Raw genomic sequence first — 16,522 nt, forward strand, 5'->3', positions numbered from 1 at the left:
CTGATTGCCGTGCTATCGTTTGCTAACGAAGCTTTCCCTCAAGTCTAAATATTTTAAGGCAGTTTGTCGTGTGCGTATCATGGCTACGCACGCTTATATCGCATTCCGTTTCTCTACCACGGGTGCGCTTTAAAACCACGGCGCTGCAGTTTTTGCTTTTCTCTTCTTTCTTCTTCTCCGCCCTTAAACTGGCTCTCTTAACTGTACTACACGCAGAGACAAAGAAACAGCGCGCGAATGCGATCCCATAGATGAGATGAATATATATATATATATATATATATATATATATATATATATATATATATATATAGAAAACTATCAGTCATAGCTCTCGTAGTATAGCCCTCTGGGCCGTTTCCTTTTTTTTTTTTTCGAAAGTAGTCCTATTAGGGTTATTATAATTACACGAAGGTACTTCGCCCTCATCAGCAGCAGTCCTTGGTATAGTTATTCTGGCGGCTAGCTTCCCACGCTATGCGTGCCGCCATCGCACCTGGTTAAGCTTTTCCTAGACGCTAGAGCTATGCGTTGTCCGCGCAACCTTGAGCGATCGGAAAGCACGTTTCCCCCTCTTGGCCGGCGGAGAAGGGATGCTTCGTTCCGGCCGCGAAGCTCTCCACATCTCTGTAAGGTGCCTTGTGGATGTCTCGCGCTGAAGATGCCCTCTCGGTGAGCGCATATTTCACCCCTCATCTTTTAAGAGGTTCAATACATACGAGCATTTGTCTAGCAAACCAGATTTTTTTCAAGGGAATTTTCCACGTCTCAGTAATTTCTCTCGTCGTATTCGAGTGCTGATTGCCGTGTTATAGTTTGTTAACGAAGCTTTCCCTCAAGTCTAAATATTTTAAGGCAGTTTTCCTAGCCTCTAAAGCCGCTCGAGTTCGCTCTTCTCCTTGAGCGGCCATTTTTCCTAGAAAGTATGCCTTCCAACTACTCTGCCCTTAAACTTGCTCTCTCAACTACTACACGCAGAGACAAAGCAACAGCGCGCGCATTAGATCCCATAGATGAGATGAATATTTACAATTAGTATTAGGGTTAAAATTATATTAGAGTGCTGATTGCCGTGCTATCGTTTGCTAACGAAGCTTTCCCTCAAGTCTAAATATTTTAAGGCAGTTTTCCTAGCCTCTAAAGCCGCTCGAGTTCGCTCTTGTCCTTGAGCGGCCAGTTTTCCTAGAAAGTATGCCTTCCAACTACTCTGCCCTTAAACTGGCTCTCTCAACTACTACACGCAGAGACAAAGCAACAGCGCGCGCATTAGATCCCATAGATGAGATGAATATTTACAATTAGTATTAGGGTTAAAATTATATTAGAGTGCTGATTGCCGTGCTATCGTTTGCTAACGAAGCTTTCCCTCAAGTCTAAATATTTTAAGGCAGTTTTCCTAGCCTCTAAAGCCGCTCGAGTTCGCTCTTCTCCTTGAGCGGCCATTTTTCCTAGAAAGTATGCCTTCCAACTACTCTGCCCTTAAACTGGCTCTCTCAACTACTACACGCAGAGACAAAGCAACAGCGCGCGCATTAGATCCCATAGATGAGATGAATATTTACAATTAGTATTAGGGTTAAAATTATATTAGAGTGCTGATTGCCGTGCTATCGTTTGCTAACGAAGCTTTCCCTCAAGTCTAAATATTTTAAGGCAGTTTGTCGTGTGCGTATCGTGGCTACGCACGCTTATATCGCATTCCGTTTCTCTACCACGGCTGCGCTTTAAAACCACGGCGCTGCAGTTTTTGCTTTTCTTTTCTTTCTTCTTCTCCGCCCTTAAACTGGCTCTCTCAACTACTACACGCAGAGACAAAGAAACAGCGCGCGCATTAGATCCCATAGATGAGATGAATATTTACAATTAGTATTAGGGTTATAATTATATTCGAGTGCTGATTGCCGTGCTATCGTTTGCTAACGAAGCTTTCCCTCAAGTCTAAATATTTTAAGGCAGTTTGTCGTGTGCGTATCATGGCTACGCACGCTTATATCGCATTCCGTTTCTCTACCACGGGTGCGCTTTAAAACCACGGCGCTGCAGTTTTTGCTTTTCTCTTCTTTCTTCTTCTCCGCCCTTAAACTGGCTCTCTTAACTGTACTACACGCAGAGACAAAGAAACAGCGCGCGAATGCGATCCCATAGATGAGATGAATATATATATATATATATATATATATATATATATATATATATATATATATATATATATATATATATATATATATATATAGAAAACTATCAGTCATAGCTCTCGTAGTATAGCCCTCTGGGCCGTTTCCTTTTTTTTTTTTCGAAAGTAGTCCTATTAGGGTTATTATAATTACACGAAGGTACTTCGCCCTCATCAGCAGCAGTCCTTGGTATAGTTATTCTGGCGGCTAGCTTCCCACGCTATGCGTGCCGCCATCGCACCTGGTTAAGCTTTTCCTAGACGCTAGAGCTATGCGTTGTCCGCGCAACCTTGAGCGATCGGAAAGCACGTTTCCCCCTCTTGGCCGGCGGAGAAGGGATGCTTCGTTCCGGCCGCGAAGCTCTCCACATCTCTGTAAGGTGCCTTGTGGATGTCTCGCGCTGAAGATGCCCTCTCGGTGAGCGCATATTTCACCCCTCATCTTTTAAGAGGTTCAATACATACGAGCATTTGTCTAGCAAACCAGATTTTTTTCAAGGGAATTTTCCACGTCTCAGTAATTTCTCTCGTCGTATTCGAGTGCTGATTGCCGTGTTATAGTTTGTTAACGAAGCTTTCCCTCAAGTCTAAATATTTTAAGGCAGTTTTCCTAGCCTCTAAAGCCGCTCGAGTTCGCTCTTCTCCTTGAGCGACCATTTTTCCTAGAAAGTATGCCTTCCAACAAAAACCGACTATCGCGGACAACATGAGTCTCTTTCCACGTAAGTGTGAGGCTCGGAGGAGGAGCTGTGGCGCTTGAAAGTAGCCTGGGGCCTGACGAACCAACCGACTGAGCTATCTTTCCGGGCAACATCGAAGGGTCACCAGTTCAAATCACCTGTTATGTTCCGTTTTTTTTTTTTTTTTTCCCGCCCCTTTTTCTTTCTTTTTTTTTTCTTTCTTTTAATGTCTTTTCCTTTATTTTATCACTGTACGGGAACCCTCCTAAAAAAAAAAAAAAAAAAAAAAAAGATAGATATATATCTTCAAATATGTAAGGCCTCACATGTGCAGGTCATAAATACGAGGTTCTCTAGCCGAGTGCCATCCATGCGGTATAACCGAGCTCAGATTGGTCCACCTTGACTGACCAAGTAGGGCACCACTGTAGGTTAAATGAGGCGTACAACTCCTGCGGGACCCGCCGTGGTTGCTCAGTGGTTATGGTGTTAGACTGCTGAGCACGAGGTCGCGGGATCGGACCCCGACCACGGCGGCCGCATTTCGATGGGGGCGAAATGCGAAAACACCCGTGTACTTAGAATTAAGTGCACGTTAAAGAACCCCAGGTGGTCGAAATTTTCGGAGTCCTCCACTACGGCGTGCATAATCAGAAAGTGGTTTTGTCACGTAAAACCCCATAAATTAATTTTTAATTTAACTCCTACGGGGACGGTAGAGTATCCGTCTCCAGTGCAAGAGGACCGTGATTCAAATCCCGGTGCCGCGCTATTCTCCACCGGAAAATACAAAAAAAAAAAAACCGTGTGTTGAGAAAATTGCACAAACAGGCCTGGAGTGCGGCCTGATCCCGGTGACCAGAACCGGTAACACACTCTCTCACCAGAGCAGGATTGGCCACCCTGGTGCAGTACTTGGCCACAACCTCCTATATGAACACAACAATCAAACCCCGGCCCTCAGTCCCCAGCAGCTGCGAAGCAACTGACCACGGCGGCGGTCAGATCTGTGACGCTGCAGAGGGTGCTAAGAATACCTGGCTCCGGACAGGCCGCCATTGGAATCTGAACCTGGCAACGTTTAACGTTAGAACGCTATCTAGTGAGGCGAGTCTAGCAGTGTTATTGGAGGAATTAGAGGGTAGTAAATGGGATATAATAGGACTCAGTGAGGTTAGGAGGACAAAAGAAGCATATACAGTGCTAAAAAGCGGGCATGTACTGTGTTACCGGGGCTTAGCGGAGAGACGAGAACTAGGAGTCGGATTCCTGATTAATAAGGAAATAGCTGGTAACATACAGGAATTCTATAGCATTAACGAGAGGGTGGCATGTCTTGTTGTGAAACTTAATAAGAGGTGCAAAATGAAGGTTGTACAGGTCTACGCTCCTACATCTAGTCATGATGACCAGGAAGTCGAAAGCTTTTATGAAGACGTAGAATCGGCGATGGGTAAAGTCAAAACAAAATACACTATACTGATGGGCGACTTCAATGCCAGGGTAGGCAAGAAGCAGGCTGGAGACAAGTCAGTGGGGGAATATGGCATAGGCTCTAGGAATAGCAGAGGAGAATTATTAGTAGAGTTTGCAGAACAGAATAATATGCGTATAATGAATACCTTTTTCCGCAAGCGGGTTAGCCGAAAGTGGACGTGGAGGAGCCCGAATGGTGAGACTAGAAATGAAATCGACTTCATACTCTGCGCGAACCCTGGCATCATTCAAGATGTAGACGTGCTCGGCAAGGTACGCTGCAGTGACCACAGGATGGTAAGAACTCGAATTAGCCTAGACTTGAGGAGGGAACGAAAGAAACTGGTACACAAGAAGCCAATCAACGAGTTAGCGGTAAGAGGGAAACTAGAGGAATTCCGGATCAAACTACAGAACAGGTATTCGGCTTTAACTCAGGAAGAGGACCTTAGTGTTGAAGCAATGAACGACAATCTCATGGGCATCATCAAGGAGTGCGAAATAGAAGTCGGTGGTAACGCCGTTAGACAGGAAACCAGTAAGCTATCGCAGGAGACGAAAGATCTGATCAAGAAACGCCAATGTATGAAAGCCTCTAATCCTACAGCTAGAATAGAACTGGCAGAACTTTCTAAGTTAATCAACAAGCGTAAGACAGCGGACATCAGGAACTATAATATGGATAGAATTGAACAGGCTCTCAGGAAAGGAGGAAGCCTAAAAACAGTGAAGAAGAAACTAGGAATAGGCAAGAATCAGATGTGTGCGTTAAGAGACAAAGCCGGCAATATCGTTACTAATATGGACGAGATAGTTCAAGTGGCTGAGGAGTTCTATAGAGATTTATACAGTACCAGTGGCACCCACGACGATAGTGGAAGAGAGAATAGCCTAGAGGAATTCGAAATCCCACAGGTAACGCCAGAAGAAGTGAAGAAAGCCTTAGGAGCTATGCAAAGGGGGAAGGCAGCTGGGGAGGATCAGGTAACAGCAGATTTGTTGAAGGATGGTGGTCAGGTTGTTCTAGAGAAACTGGCCACCCTGTATACGCAATGCCTCATAACCTCGAGCGTACCGGAATCTTGGAAGAACGCTAACATAATCCTAATCCATAAGAAAGGGGACGCCAAAGACTTGAAAAATTATAGACCGATCAGCTTACTGTCCGTTGCCTACAAAGTATTTACTAAGGTAATCGCAAATAGAATCAGGAACACCTTAGACTTCTGTCAACCAAAGGACCAGGCAGGATTCCGTAAAGGCTACTCAACAATAGACCATATTCACACTATCAATCAAGTGATAGAGAAATGTGCAGAATATAACCAACCCTTATATATAGCTTTCATTGATTACGAGAAAGCGTTTGATTCAGTCGAAACCTCAGCAGTCATGGAGGCATTACGGAATCAGGGTGTAGATGAGCCATATGTAAAAATACTGGAAGATATCTATAGCGGCTCCACAGCCACCGTAGTCCTCCACAAAGAAAGCAACAAAATCCCTATAAAGAAAGGCGTCAGACAGGGAGATACGATATCTCCAATGCTATTCACAGCATGTTTACAAGAGGTATTCAGAGGCCTGGAGTGGGAAGAATTGGGGATAAAAGTTGATGGAGAATACCTTAGCAACTTGCGATTCGCTGATGATATTGCCTTGCTTAGTAACTCAGGAGACCAATTGCAATGCATGCTCACTGACCTAGAGAGACAAAGCAGAAGGGTGGGTCTGAAAATTAATCTGCAGAAAACTAAAGTACTGTTTAACAGTCTCGGAAGAGAACAGCAGTTTACGATAGGTAGCGAAACACTGGAAGTGGTAAGGGAATACATCTACTTAGGGCAGGTAGTGACCACGGATCCGGATCATGAGACTGAAATAACCAGAAGAATAAGAATGGGTTGGGGTGCGTTTGGCAGGCATTCTCAAATCATGAACAGTAGGTTGCCACTATCCCTCAAAAGGAAAGTGTACAACAGCTGTGTGTTACCAGTACTCACATATGGGGCAGAAACCTGGAGGCTTACGAAAAGGGTTCTGCTGAAATTGAGAACGACGCAACGAGCTATGGAAAGAAGAATGATGGGTGTAACGTTAAGGGATAAGAAAAGAGCAGATTGGGTGAGGCAACAAACGCGGGTAAACGACATCTTAGTTGAAATCAAGAAAAAGAAATGGGCATGGGCCGGACATGTAATGAGGAGGGAAGATAACCGATGGTCACTAAGAGCTACGGACTGGATTCCAAGAGAAGGGAAGCGTAGCAGGGGGCGGCAGAAAGTTAGGTGGGCAGATGACATTAAGACGTTTGCAGGGACAACATGGCCACAATTAGTACATGACCGGGGCAGTTGGAGAAGTATGGGAGAGGCCTTTGCCCTGCAGTGGGCGTAACTAGGCTGATGATGATGATGATGATGATCATAGTGGCCGGGAATATGCCACGAATATGCAAGACGCATGCATCGCATGAGAGATTATGCGTACTCTTATGTATCGAATGGTTCCTTGCGTGCAAGGGCATACCGTTTACTCGAGAGAACCGAAAGACGAACAACTACTTTTGGCAACAGCAACTTTATTTTTCGCGGTAACACAGCGCGCGACGAGCTGTTGACGAGCTGCTTGTCGACAGCTTGCCGGCGAGATCCGGAAGCACGGAATTGAGCCCATGTGAAATACAGGGCCGGCCAGAATACGGTAGGCATGGCTTTGGTTACAGAATGGAAAAGAACACTCCTTCATTTCATTTAATCGGCATGTACGGTTTTCATATTACCTTCTCCGTCAACGTTCTGTAGAACGCTGCTTGCCAAGCATGATAATCTTAGAACACGTTTGAATAGAATAAGTTTAATGTGCGCGTACGAATAGTTTATCCATTCGCATACGGAAGTGGCCTCACATATGCACCTTTCTTTCCTATTCCAGTTTGATCATGAGTGCCGAGTTCCATGTTCACCCCCGAGTGCTCATTGGGAACAGAATCTTCCGAACATACACGGGATGGCATAAAGTCATTTCTGTTTATGCTGGAAATACAAGGCGGACGCTTCTCTGCTATAGCAGCGACGGTGTCCACGAAGTCGCCGCGGCTGAAGATGCACTTCATGCTTGCTTCCGAAAGTCATTTTTGCAACCTAATACAGTAGAGTGATAGCCCGTCGACGGTGAGTCATCTGACCTCGCAGGAATCCCAGACAGAACACGTTAGAACCGCACTAATTCGCAATTACACCGCTACCTTTCCAAGCTGCCACTCGGGGAAGAGGAATCCGCACATACCAGTGCCAGAAGGAGAGCGGCGCGGGGCACTGGTTAGAGGCTACGTTTCTCCTCGCCGATAAAACAGTCTAGATAGACATGATGTTTCTACCTGCATTCTAGCGCCAGTGACTTTCTTATACGTAACTCAGCAATAAATTTCCAAACAATACTTGTTTGTGTATAGTCAACTGATAGGCACGGTGAATTCACACAGATCTTATGAAACCGCACTATAATGCATGCTCTTTGACTAGCACCTTTCTATTATCAACACAGTGGCGACAGCGATCTAGGCCTTTCTCTTCGAAGCCGTAGCGTATGGCGTTTCAAGAACCGCTGGCGGTTGCAAAATACATTATGTTGAGATCGCCTCAACGTTTTCTCGCCTAACTTCATACAGAAATGGCAAATAGCTATCTGCGGCGTCCATACGCCGCTGCAAAGCGGATACGTGCGAGCCGGCGTGTTAAGCCGGCGCCAATCACGTGGTTGACCACGGTATATATATATACCGACTCGTCAACCTAGTTGCCGTGGTGCAGTTTGCGAACATCCCACAAGAACACGGAGTCATGGCAACCCAAGAATATGTGCTCAATAGTTTCAGGTTCCTTACATATGATGAAGTTAACAGACCACGGATCATAGAAAGCAAGGAGAATGCCAGAATGCAATTGAAAAAGAACTCTGAAGATAGACCCGCCGTTAAGTCCTATCGGTATTCGGTTCTTACCAGGCACAGACACAGGGGAGCGCCGGCTGACTTGATGATGCTTTTGTGTATGAAGAGCGTGTGGAAAACGCATATGCATGTCAGGAATGCCCGCGTAGATGAAAGGTCTACGAGGGAATACCTAAGTGAAAGTCTTGGGTACACGCGTGATGCCTTCAAGCACATGACTTAACCGCCATAGTGGTTTCAGGAGCTTGACAGTTTGGTGTCATTGATATCCTCTTTGACGGCCTTTTAAATATGTACAGTCTCTCCAAACGATGTAATACTTTTTCTGCACCAAGTGACATACTTTGTACGCGTATACGTGGTGTTATAATGAAGGTAATGAAGAGAAAAAAAGGCTGCCCTGGTGCAGTGGTTACAGTACCTGACTTGTAAGCGCCAGGACGTGAGTTGATATCCTACTTTCGGGCACTTTTTTTTCAGCTCAGTAATTTTTTATTAGGGTATAAATGCGCAATTTCATTAATTCCACCTTTGCGGAGCACCGGAAAACCATGACCTTACTCCCATGAGGAGCACAGGAAAAGATTAACTGTTAGTCCTCCAAGGAGTAACGGCATGGGGAGTAATAGTTCATTCCCTCGCAGTTACCCCCTAAAGGGAGGACTGGTTGTGGCAGATCAGTTCCTCCCCGAAAGGAGTAACCTCAATACCCTATTTTCTCCTTTTCTTCTTAGAGTGTATGTGCAAAACTGCAACGTGGAACTCGGCAAATTGTGAAAACTTTTTCAAATTTATTTTCTGGATACTTTTTGTAAGGACGTTTCTTCGTACCCCGCCTTCTAGGAAATAGATCTTCTCTATTGTTGGTCGGTGCTTCCTGTCCCTGTATAGTGTCATGCACGCTACATTATGCATCACGGAGAAGCCGCCGCTGGCTGGCGGAGACGCGGACCAACCGACACGCACGTAAGGGACGCTGGATACACAGTTGTATATGTGGTTGCATGGTGCGCTCAAGCGCCTCCTTGCTCTGGCGGCATAGTTTGTGTTCCAGCTGTGGGTTTGACAGCGTCGCTTGCGGCGGTGATGCGCTCACACCGCCCAGCTAAGTGCGGACGGCGCTAAAGCAAACGTATTTTGCTGTCGCTTGGAAAGCGCCGCGGATGGCGCTTCAAACCGGCCAAAAATATATGCATTCGCGGTAGCTTAACCTTCTCCTTATCCGAATTTTGCCCATCAAAACGAGATAAGCAGGCTCAAACCTGCGGCCTGAAGGAGAAAAACTGCTAGTCCCTCCTTTCTGTTCTCATTTTGATCACCCTGTATGCATCACATTTAGCGGAATGACCAGTCGAGATCAGAAGGAAAAACGATTTCTGTTCACGCAATCGAAAAACAATATATATGAAGGCACCAGAAGTCGCAGGAGCAAGCCTTCCGCAAAATTTTGCATTGCATTGCAGCTCCTACACGTACCCGGAATCCATCGCACACACGTTAAGCACGTTAGGTTAAGTTAAACACGCGAAAGACAAAAACCAACTTTCTTCAGCGAGACATGAAATCGCAGTGTCTTTTCACGTGGTTCGGAGAAGGCTCGAAAGTTTTCGGAAACTATAAACACAAATATTATTATAAGCCTGTGCGCGGAAACTGTACGCGCCACTCATGTTTACACGCAAAAAAGCTACGCATCCAATCTTCAACTGCCTGTGCGTCCGAATTACTAGCGTCGTCCGAAGGTCTGACGACCACAGCACACAGAAGGCACAGAAAGTCCTCAATTACGCGATTGAGAAAAGAGGTGCCTCTTGCGCAAGTGCTATGGTGGTGACTGGCAGGGTAGCTTGTCGGGGGCTAGCTTGGACACTCTGCCGAAGTATTCGACGATGTCGTCGAACCTCTGCTTGCCCGCGATGGGAGAATTCGCCGAGGTGCACTTTTTCTCCCAATCCTCGCATTCCAGGTCGTATAAGGCCAAGCCAAACTTAATGCTTTCATAATCGTTCCTGACCATGCAGTACTGCAATGAGAAAAAGGAATAAGGGTGGTAAGTTGCGACGACTAAACGACTTTAGACAATCAACGTTAGCTGAATAAGCCAGAGTAACGCCATAACATGAATTTAATCACAACAACGTGAAAGTTAAGCTGAAAAAAAACCTATGCAGAACTAGCTGCAACATGTTCCATTGTAAAGTCGAAATAACGCGCAAAAGGTAGGTGAAAGTTATTGAAAAAATTACTGGCCAATCCAGAAAGCTTTGATTCTTTATAGATCCTTCGTACTAACGTTCTAGAGCAAATATTATTTTCTCTAAAACATTCACCGACGATTGCGACACCCCCTAATGAGAAAGTTAGGCAACCTGCCGTGGTTGCTTAGTGGCTATGGTGTTGGGCTGCTAAGCACGAAGTTGCGGCATTGAATGCCGGCCACGGCGACCGCACTACGAGGGGGGTGAAATGCGAAAACACCCGTGTACTAACAGTTAGCAGCAGGTTAAAGAACCACAGGTGTCCGATATTGTGGAGTCCACCACTACGGCGTGCCTCATAATCCGATCGTGGTATTGAAACAAAATTTATTTAGTTGAATTTGAGGGCAGCTCTACACGTGTTTTTATTTCTCGACTTCTTGGCTGTCGCGGTCAATCTGTCTCGTGCGGCACGTTGCAAACGGCGCGAAGTTTGGCGGGACTGCCTCGCTCATCGTGAGGCCGCGAGAGGCAGTGCGTGGGCGACGTGTGGACGCGATTCACAGCAGCCGCCGCATACATATCACCGCACTTGCAGCGTTTTGTTTCCATATATGGTAACGGTGGCGTCATGGGTGAATAGACGATGTGCTCAACTCAGGCGCGATCTTGTAGTCATCGTCGCCGCAGAGCCAGTCTTGCGCGCCACTACTCTTTTCTTGTCACGCTATCGCCACACCCTCCTCCTCCGCTTTCGTCCTCGCGTTCTCTTCGCTATGGCCGTATTCCATCACCCGCTTGCTTTCCCTCTTCCATCCTTTGCATTGCTCGTTCTCTCGCTTACACCGAAAATGCCAACGCCGACGCTTGCCTCATGAACGGGCGCCTAAGAGCTGCGCGCTGAAGCGCCTGTCGATCCCAAGCTGGGATAGTTGAGACATCTTTTTTTTTGTCCACAAGCACACAACACAAGCGACTCACTAAAACACGAGAACCACCGTGCAACACAGTTTATCAGCAACGTGTACCTGTCTTCAACGCTAGCATCAGAAACGTGAAATCGGAGCGTATCATCGGCAAATATTGACACGTGTACTTGTCTCTATCGGGCGACAAGTTTTGCCGCCGAACAAATGTTATCGCACAGCGCGGGACGCGGCTTCATGTATCCGAAGTTTCTGGAAAGTTATCGATGCTTCTACCCGCTGTCTGTTGTCGCCGAACGTTGTGTTATCTGATTTCATCGCTTGACAAGAATGGTGTAGAACATTTTAGAAGGCATGCGGGTCCCAACGTTTAATCTGGAACATTCGATGATTGCTGTATAAAAGCCGACGCGCTTGACCCGCTGATCAGATTTTCGACGATCGCCGAGCGTGTTCGCCGCTATCGTTGTGCTATAAGTGTAGCCTGTTTTGTGGGCACAGGTTCGCCCAATAAAAGTTTGTTTTGTCGTTCACAGTATTGCTACTGTGTTATTCAACGTCACCACCACGTGACATCTGGTGGAGGTGCTTTTCGTTCATGTACCGGACGCCCCCGACAAGCCGTGATCCAAGCCCGGAGCGCAAAGAGAACACCAACGTAGTCCCGGAGCATCGAGCAAGCCGCCGTCTTCAACAGCTGCCCCCGGAGCACGGACTTCTACCTGAGAAGACCAAGAAGATTGTGGACAAGGCAACCCCAATGGCAGCCCCAGCGTCCCCCATCGTGCTGCAGCAGCCCAGGGAACCTCCGACGTTCCGCGGATCAACATTCGAGGACCCGGAAACCTGGCTCGAAACGTATGAGAGGGTCGCTAAGTTTAATAGTTGGGACAGCGACGACAAGCTGCGGCATGTCTATTTCGCATTGGAAGACGCCGCCAGGACGTGGTTCGAGAATCGGGAAGCCACCTTAACGACGTGGGACCTTTTCCGAAGCGGCGTCTTGCACACGTTTACAAGCGTCGTGCGAAAAGAGCGAGCCCAAGCTCTACTAGAAACCAGAGTGCAGCTGCCAAACGAGACGATCGCGATCTTCACGGAGGAAATGGCCCGTCTTTTCCGGCACGCCGACCCGGAAATGTCGGAGGAGAAAAAAGTTCGCTTCCTGATGCGCGGCGTCAAGCAAGACCTTTTCGCCGGACTTATTCGTAACCCACCAAAGACTGTGGCTGAGTTTTCTGCAGAGGCATCGACGATCGAGAAAACTCTGGAGATGCGCACCCGGCAATATAACCGCCAGGGGCACACGCCGCAGTATGCCATCCAAGGACTGGGTTCGGACGACCTTCAAGAGACCATCAGGGCCATTGTGCGCGAAGAACTGCGCAAGGTCCTGCCTTCGTCGCCGCCTCAAGTAGCTTCGATCGCTGACATCGTGAAAGATGAGGTTCAGCGATCGCTTGGTGTTCCTGAGGTGCAACCTCAATTACTGCAGCCCCAGCCAGAAGCGATGACCTACGCCGCCGTCGCACGCCGTCAAGGCCCCCCTCCGCGACCACGCCAGGGCCCTGCAACGACGCAATTCCGTCGTCCGCCGCCGCCGCCGCCAGCACGCCCACCCGTCGCCCAGCGCACCTACGCGAGGAAGACGGACATTTGGCGAGCCCCCGACCACCGTCCGCTCTGCTATCACTGCGGAGAAGCCGGCCATGTGTATCGCCGATGCCCATACCGGGAGATGGGACTGCGAGGTTTCGCCGTCAATGCTCCGCGCCCGCAGCGAGCTGAACGCCCTCGCGATATCGCCGACTACCTCGCCGCTACTCAATGGAGCTCTCGACGACCGTCGCGTTCACCATCACCAGGCCGCTACCTGTCGCCGCAGCGCCGACCATACACTGGCCCAGCCCGGGGCCGGTCAGCGAGCCCGTATCCGGAAAACTAAAAGCAGCAACCGATGGAGGTGCGGTTGCTGTTCGTCGAACTGACGAAGATCCTCCGCCGCCGACGAAGACGACGAAGAAACCATCTCGACGACCTAATGACGACACGCCGCCGTCCCGACGAAGTCAGGAAGCCAAGACTACACCGACGAAAGACGACTTTACGACGCGACGTTCCAGCTTCAGTTCAACACGACGCAGCCGTGATCCGACGCCGAGACCTAACTGTAACGCAAGACAAAGAACCACCGACCTCGACGTGCTTCTCGACGGCCACGCAGTCACCGCCTTAGTAGACACAGGAGCCGATTACTCCGTCATGAGTGGATCCATCGCCGCCCAGTTGAGGAAAGTTAAGACTGCATGGGAAGGCCCTCAAATACGCACCGCTGGAGGACACCTGATTACGCCGACTGGGATCTGCACGGCAAGAATTACCGTTCATGACCGGACTTACCCTGCCACCTTCGTTGTCCTCCAACAGTGTTCACGAGACGTCATTCTCGGCATGGACTTCTTGAATCAACATGGCGCAGTCATCGACCTGAAGTCGAAGTCGATAACGCTGACACAAGATCAAGCGATACCGCCGGAGAGCTGTCGTAGTCACCACGCCTTGAGTGTGCTCGAAGATCAAGTGAGCATCCCGCCGCGCGCCAGCATTATTATTTCCGTCGGCACTGAAACACCCGGTGACATAGAAGGCGTCATCGAGGGCGACCAACATCTACTGCTCGACCGTGAAATTTGCGTCGCAAGAGGGATCGCTCGACTCCACGGAGGGCAGGTGGAAGTTATGCTCACCAACTTCAGCCAAGAGTTCAAGCACATCAACAAGGGCACGACAATCGCATACATCGAGGAAATTGTGGAAACCAGCAATGCCTTTGTCCTCTCGGATTCAGCCGCATCTACCCCGATGAGCATTGTCCCCGAACCAGACTTCGACGTGAATCCAAGTCTTCCTATGAGTAAGCAGCAACTGATCAGAAGTCTTCTCCGACGATACAAAGACTGCTTTTCGACGTCCTCGAGGATTCGACAAACACCAGTTGCAAAGCATCGCATAATAACCGAAGAGAGCGCTCGACCACTCCGCCAGAGCCCTTACCGAGTTTCGACGCGAGAACGTGAAGCTATTAGGCAACAAGTCGACGAAATGCTGCGCGACGACATCATCCAGCCGTCGAAAAGCCCGTGGGCCTCTCCTGTAGTCCTGGTAAAGAAAAAGGACGGAACCCTACGCTTCTGCGTCGACTATCGTCGACTGAACAAGATCATGAAGAAGGATGTGTACCCCCTTCCACGGATAGACGACGCATTGGATCGGCTCTGCAACGCTAAATACTTCTCGTCGATGGACCTCAAGTCTGGCTACTGGCAAATAGAAGTCGACGAGAGAGATCGCGAAAAGACTGCCTTCATCACGCCAGACGGCCTCTACGAGTTCAAGGTCATGCCATTCGGACTGTGCTCGGCGCCTGCAACGTTTCAGCGCGTCATGGACACGGTGTTAGCCGGACTGAAGTGGCAGACGTGCCTTGTTTACCTGGACGACGTCGTTGTCTTCGCCGGAAATTTCGACGATCACCTTAGGCGGCTTGCGACAGTGTTAGAAGCCATCAAGTCATCAGGGCTCACTCTGAAGCCGGAAAAGTGCCGCTTCGCTTACGATGAGCTTTTGTTCCTAGGCCACGTGATCAGCAAATCAGGAGTACGCCCCGACCCACAGAAGACAGCTGCCATCGCAAAGTTCCCGCAGCCAACCGACAAGAAGGCAGTGCGCAGATTCCTTGGCATGTGTGCCTACTATAGGCGCTTTGTCAAGGACTTCTCACGCATCGCGGAGCCGCTAACACATCTAACCAAATGTGATGTCGCGTTCAAGTGGGAAACGCCGCAGGCCAAGGCATTTCAAGAACTCAAACGACGCATGCAGTCGCCGCCGGTACTTGCACACTTCGACGAGGACGCCGATACCGAAATCCACACTGACGCCAGTAGCCTAGGCCTCGGTGCCGTCCTAGTCCAGAGGAAAGAAGGACTTGAAAGGGTGATATCGTATGCTAGCCGGTCGCTGTCAAAAGCGGAAAGCAACTATTCTACGACTGAAAAGGAATGCCTCGCCATCATTTGGGCTATAGCTAAATTCCGCCCTTACCTCTATGGCAGGCCATTCAAAGTCGTCAGTGACCATCATGCATTGTGTTGGCTAGCTAACTTAAAGGACCCTTCAGGACGGCTGGCGCGGTGGAGCCTCAGACTACAAGAATATGACGTCACGGTAACATACAAGTCCGGACGAAAACACTCAGACGCCGATTGCCTATCACGCGCCCCCATTGACCCGCCGCCGCAAGATGACGAGGATGACGACGCCTTCCTTGGAATAATAAGCGCGGAAGACTTCGCTGAACAACAACGAGCGGACCCGGAACTTAAAGGCCTCGTCGATTATTTGGAAGGGCACACTGACGTTGTCCCCAGGGCATTTAAGCGCGGATTATCTTCCTTCACGCTTCAAGACAGTCTACTCGTGAAGAAGAACTTCTCGCCAGTCCGCGCCAATTACCTTCTTGTTGTCCCGTCAGGACTTCGTCCAGAAGTATTGCATGCCCTACATGACGATCCGACCGCTGGACACCTCGGATTTTCCCGGACACTATCGAGGATACAAGAAAAGTATTATTGGCCGCGCCTGACCGCCGACGTCACCCGTTATGTCAGAACATGCCGAGACTGTCAGCGACGCAAGACACCGCCGACAAGGCCAGCCGGATTACTACAGCCAATCGAGCCTCCTTGCCGACCATTCCAGCAGATCGGGATGGACTTGCTGGGACCCTTTCCGACGTCAATAACCGGAAATAAGTGGATCGTCGTGGCGACGGACTACCTCACCCGCTTCGCTGAAACAAAAGCACTGCCGAAAGGTAGCGCAGCCGAAGTGGCGAAATTCTTTGTCGAAAACATCCTGCTGCGACATGGCGCCCCAGAAGTCCTCATCACCGACCGAGGAACGGCCTTTACAGCGGAGCTCACCCAAGCCATTCTGAAATACAGTCAGACAAGGCACAGGAGGACAACGGCTTACCACCCGCAGACGAATGGTCTTACGGAGCGGCTGAATAAGACCCTCGCCGACATGCTAGCGATGTACGTCGACGTCGAACA

The sequence above is a fragment of the Dermacentor andersoni genome, chromosome 3 (assembly GCF_023375885.2).
Source record: "Dermacentor andersoni chromosome 3, qqDerAnde1_hic_scaffold, whole genome shotgun sequence".
Classification (NCBI taxonomy): Eukaryota; Metazoa; Arthropoda; class Arachnida; order Ixodida; family Ixodidae; genus Dermacentor; species Dermacentor andersoni.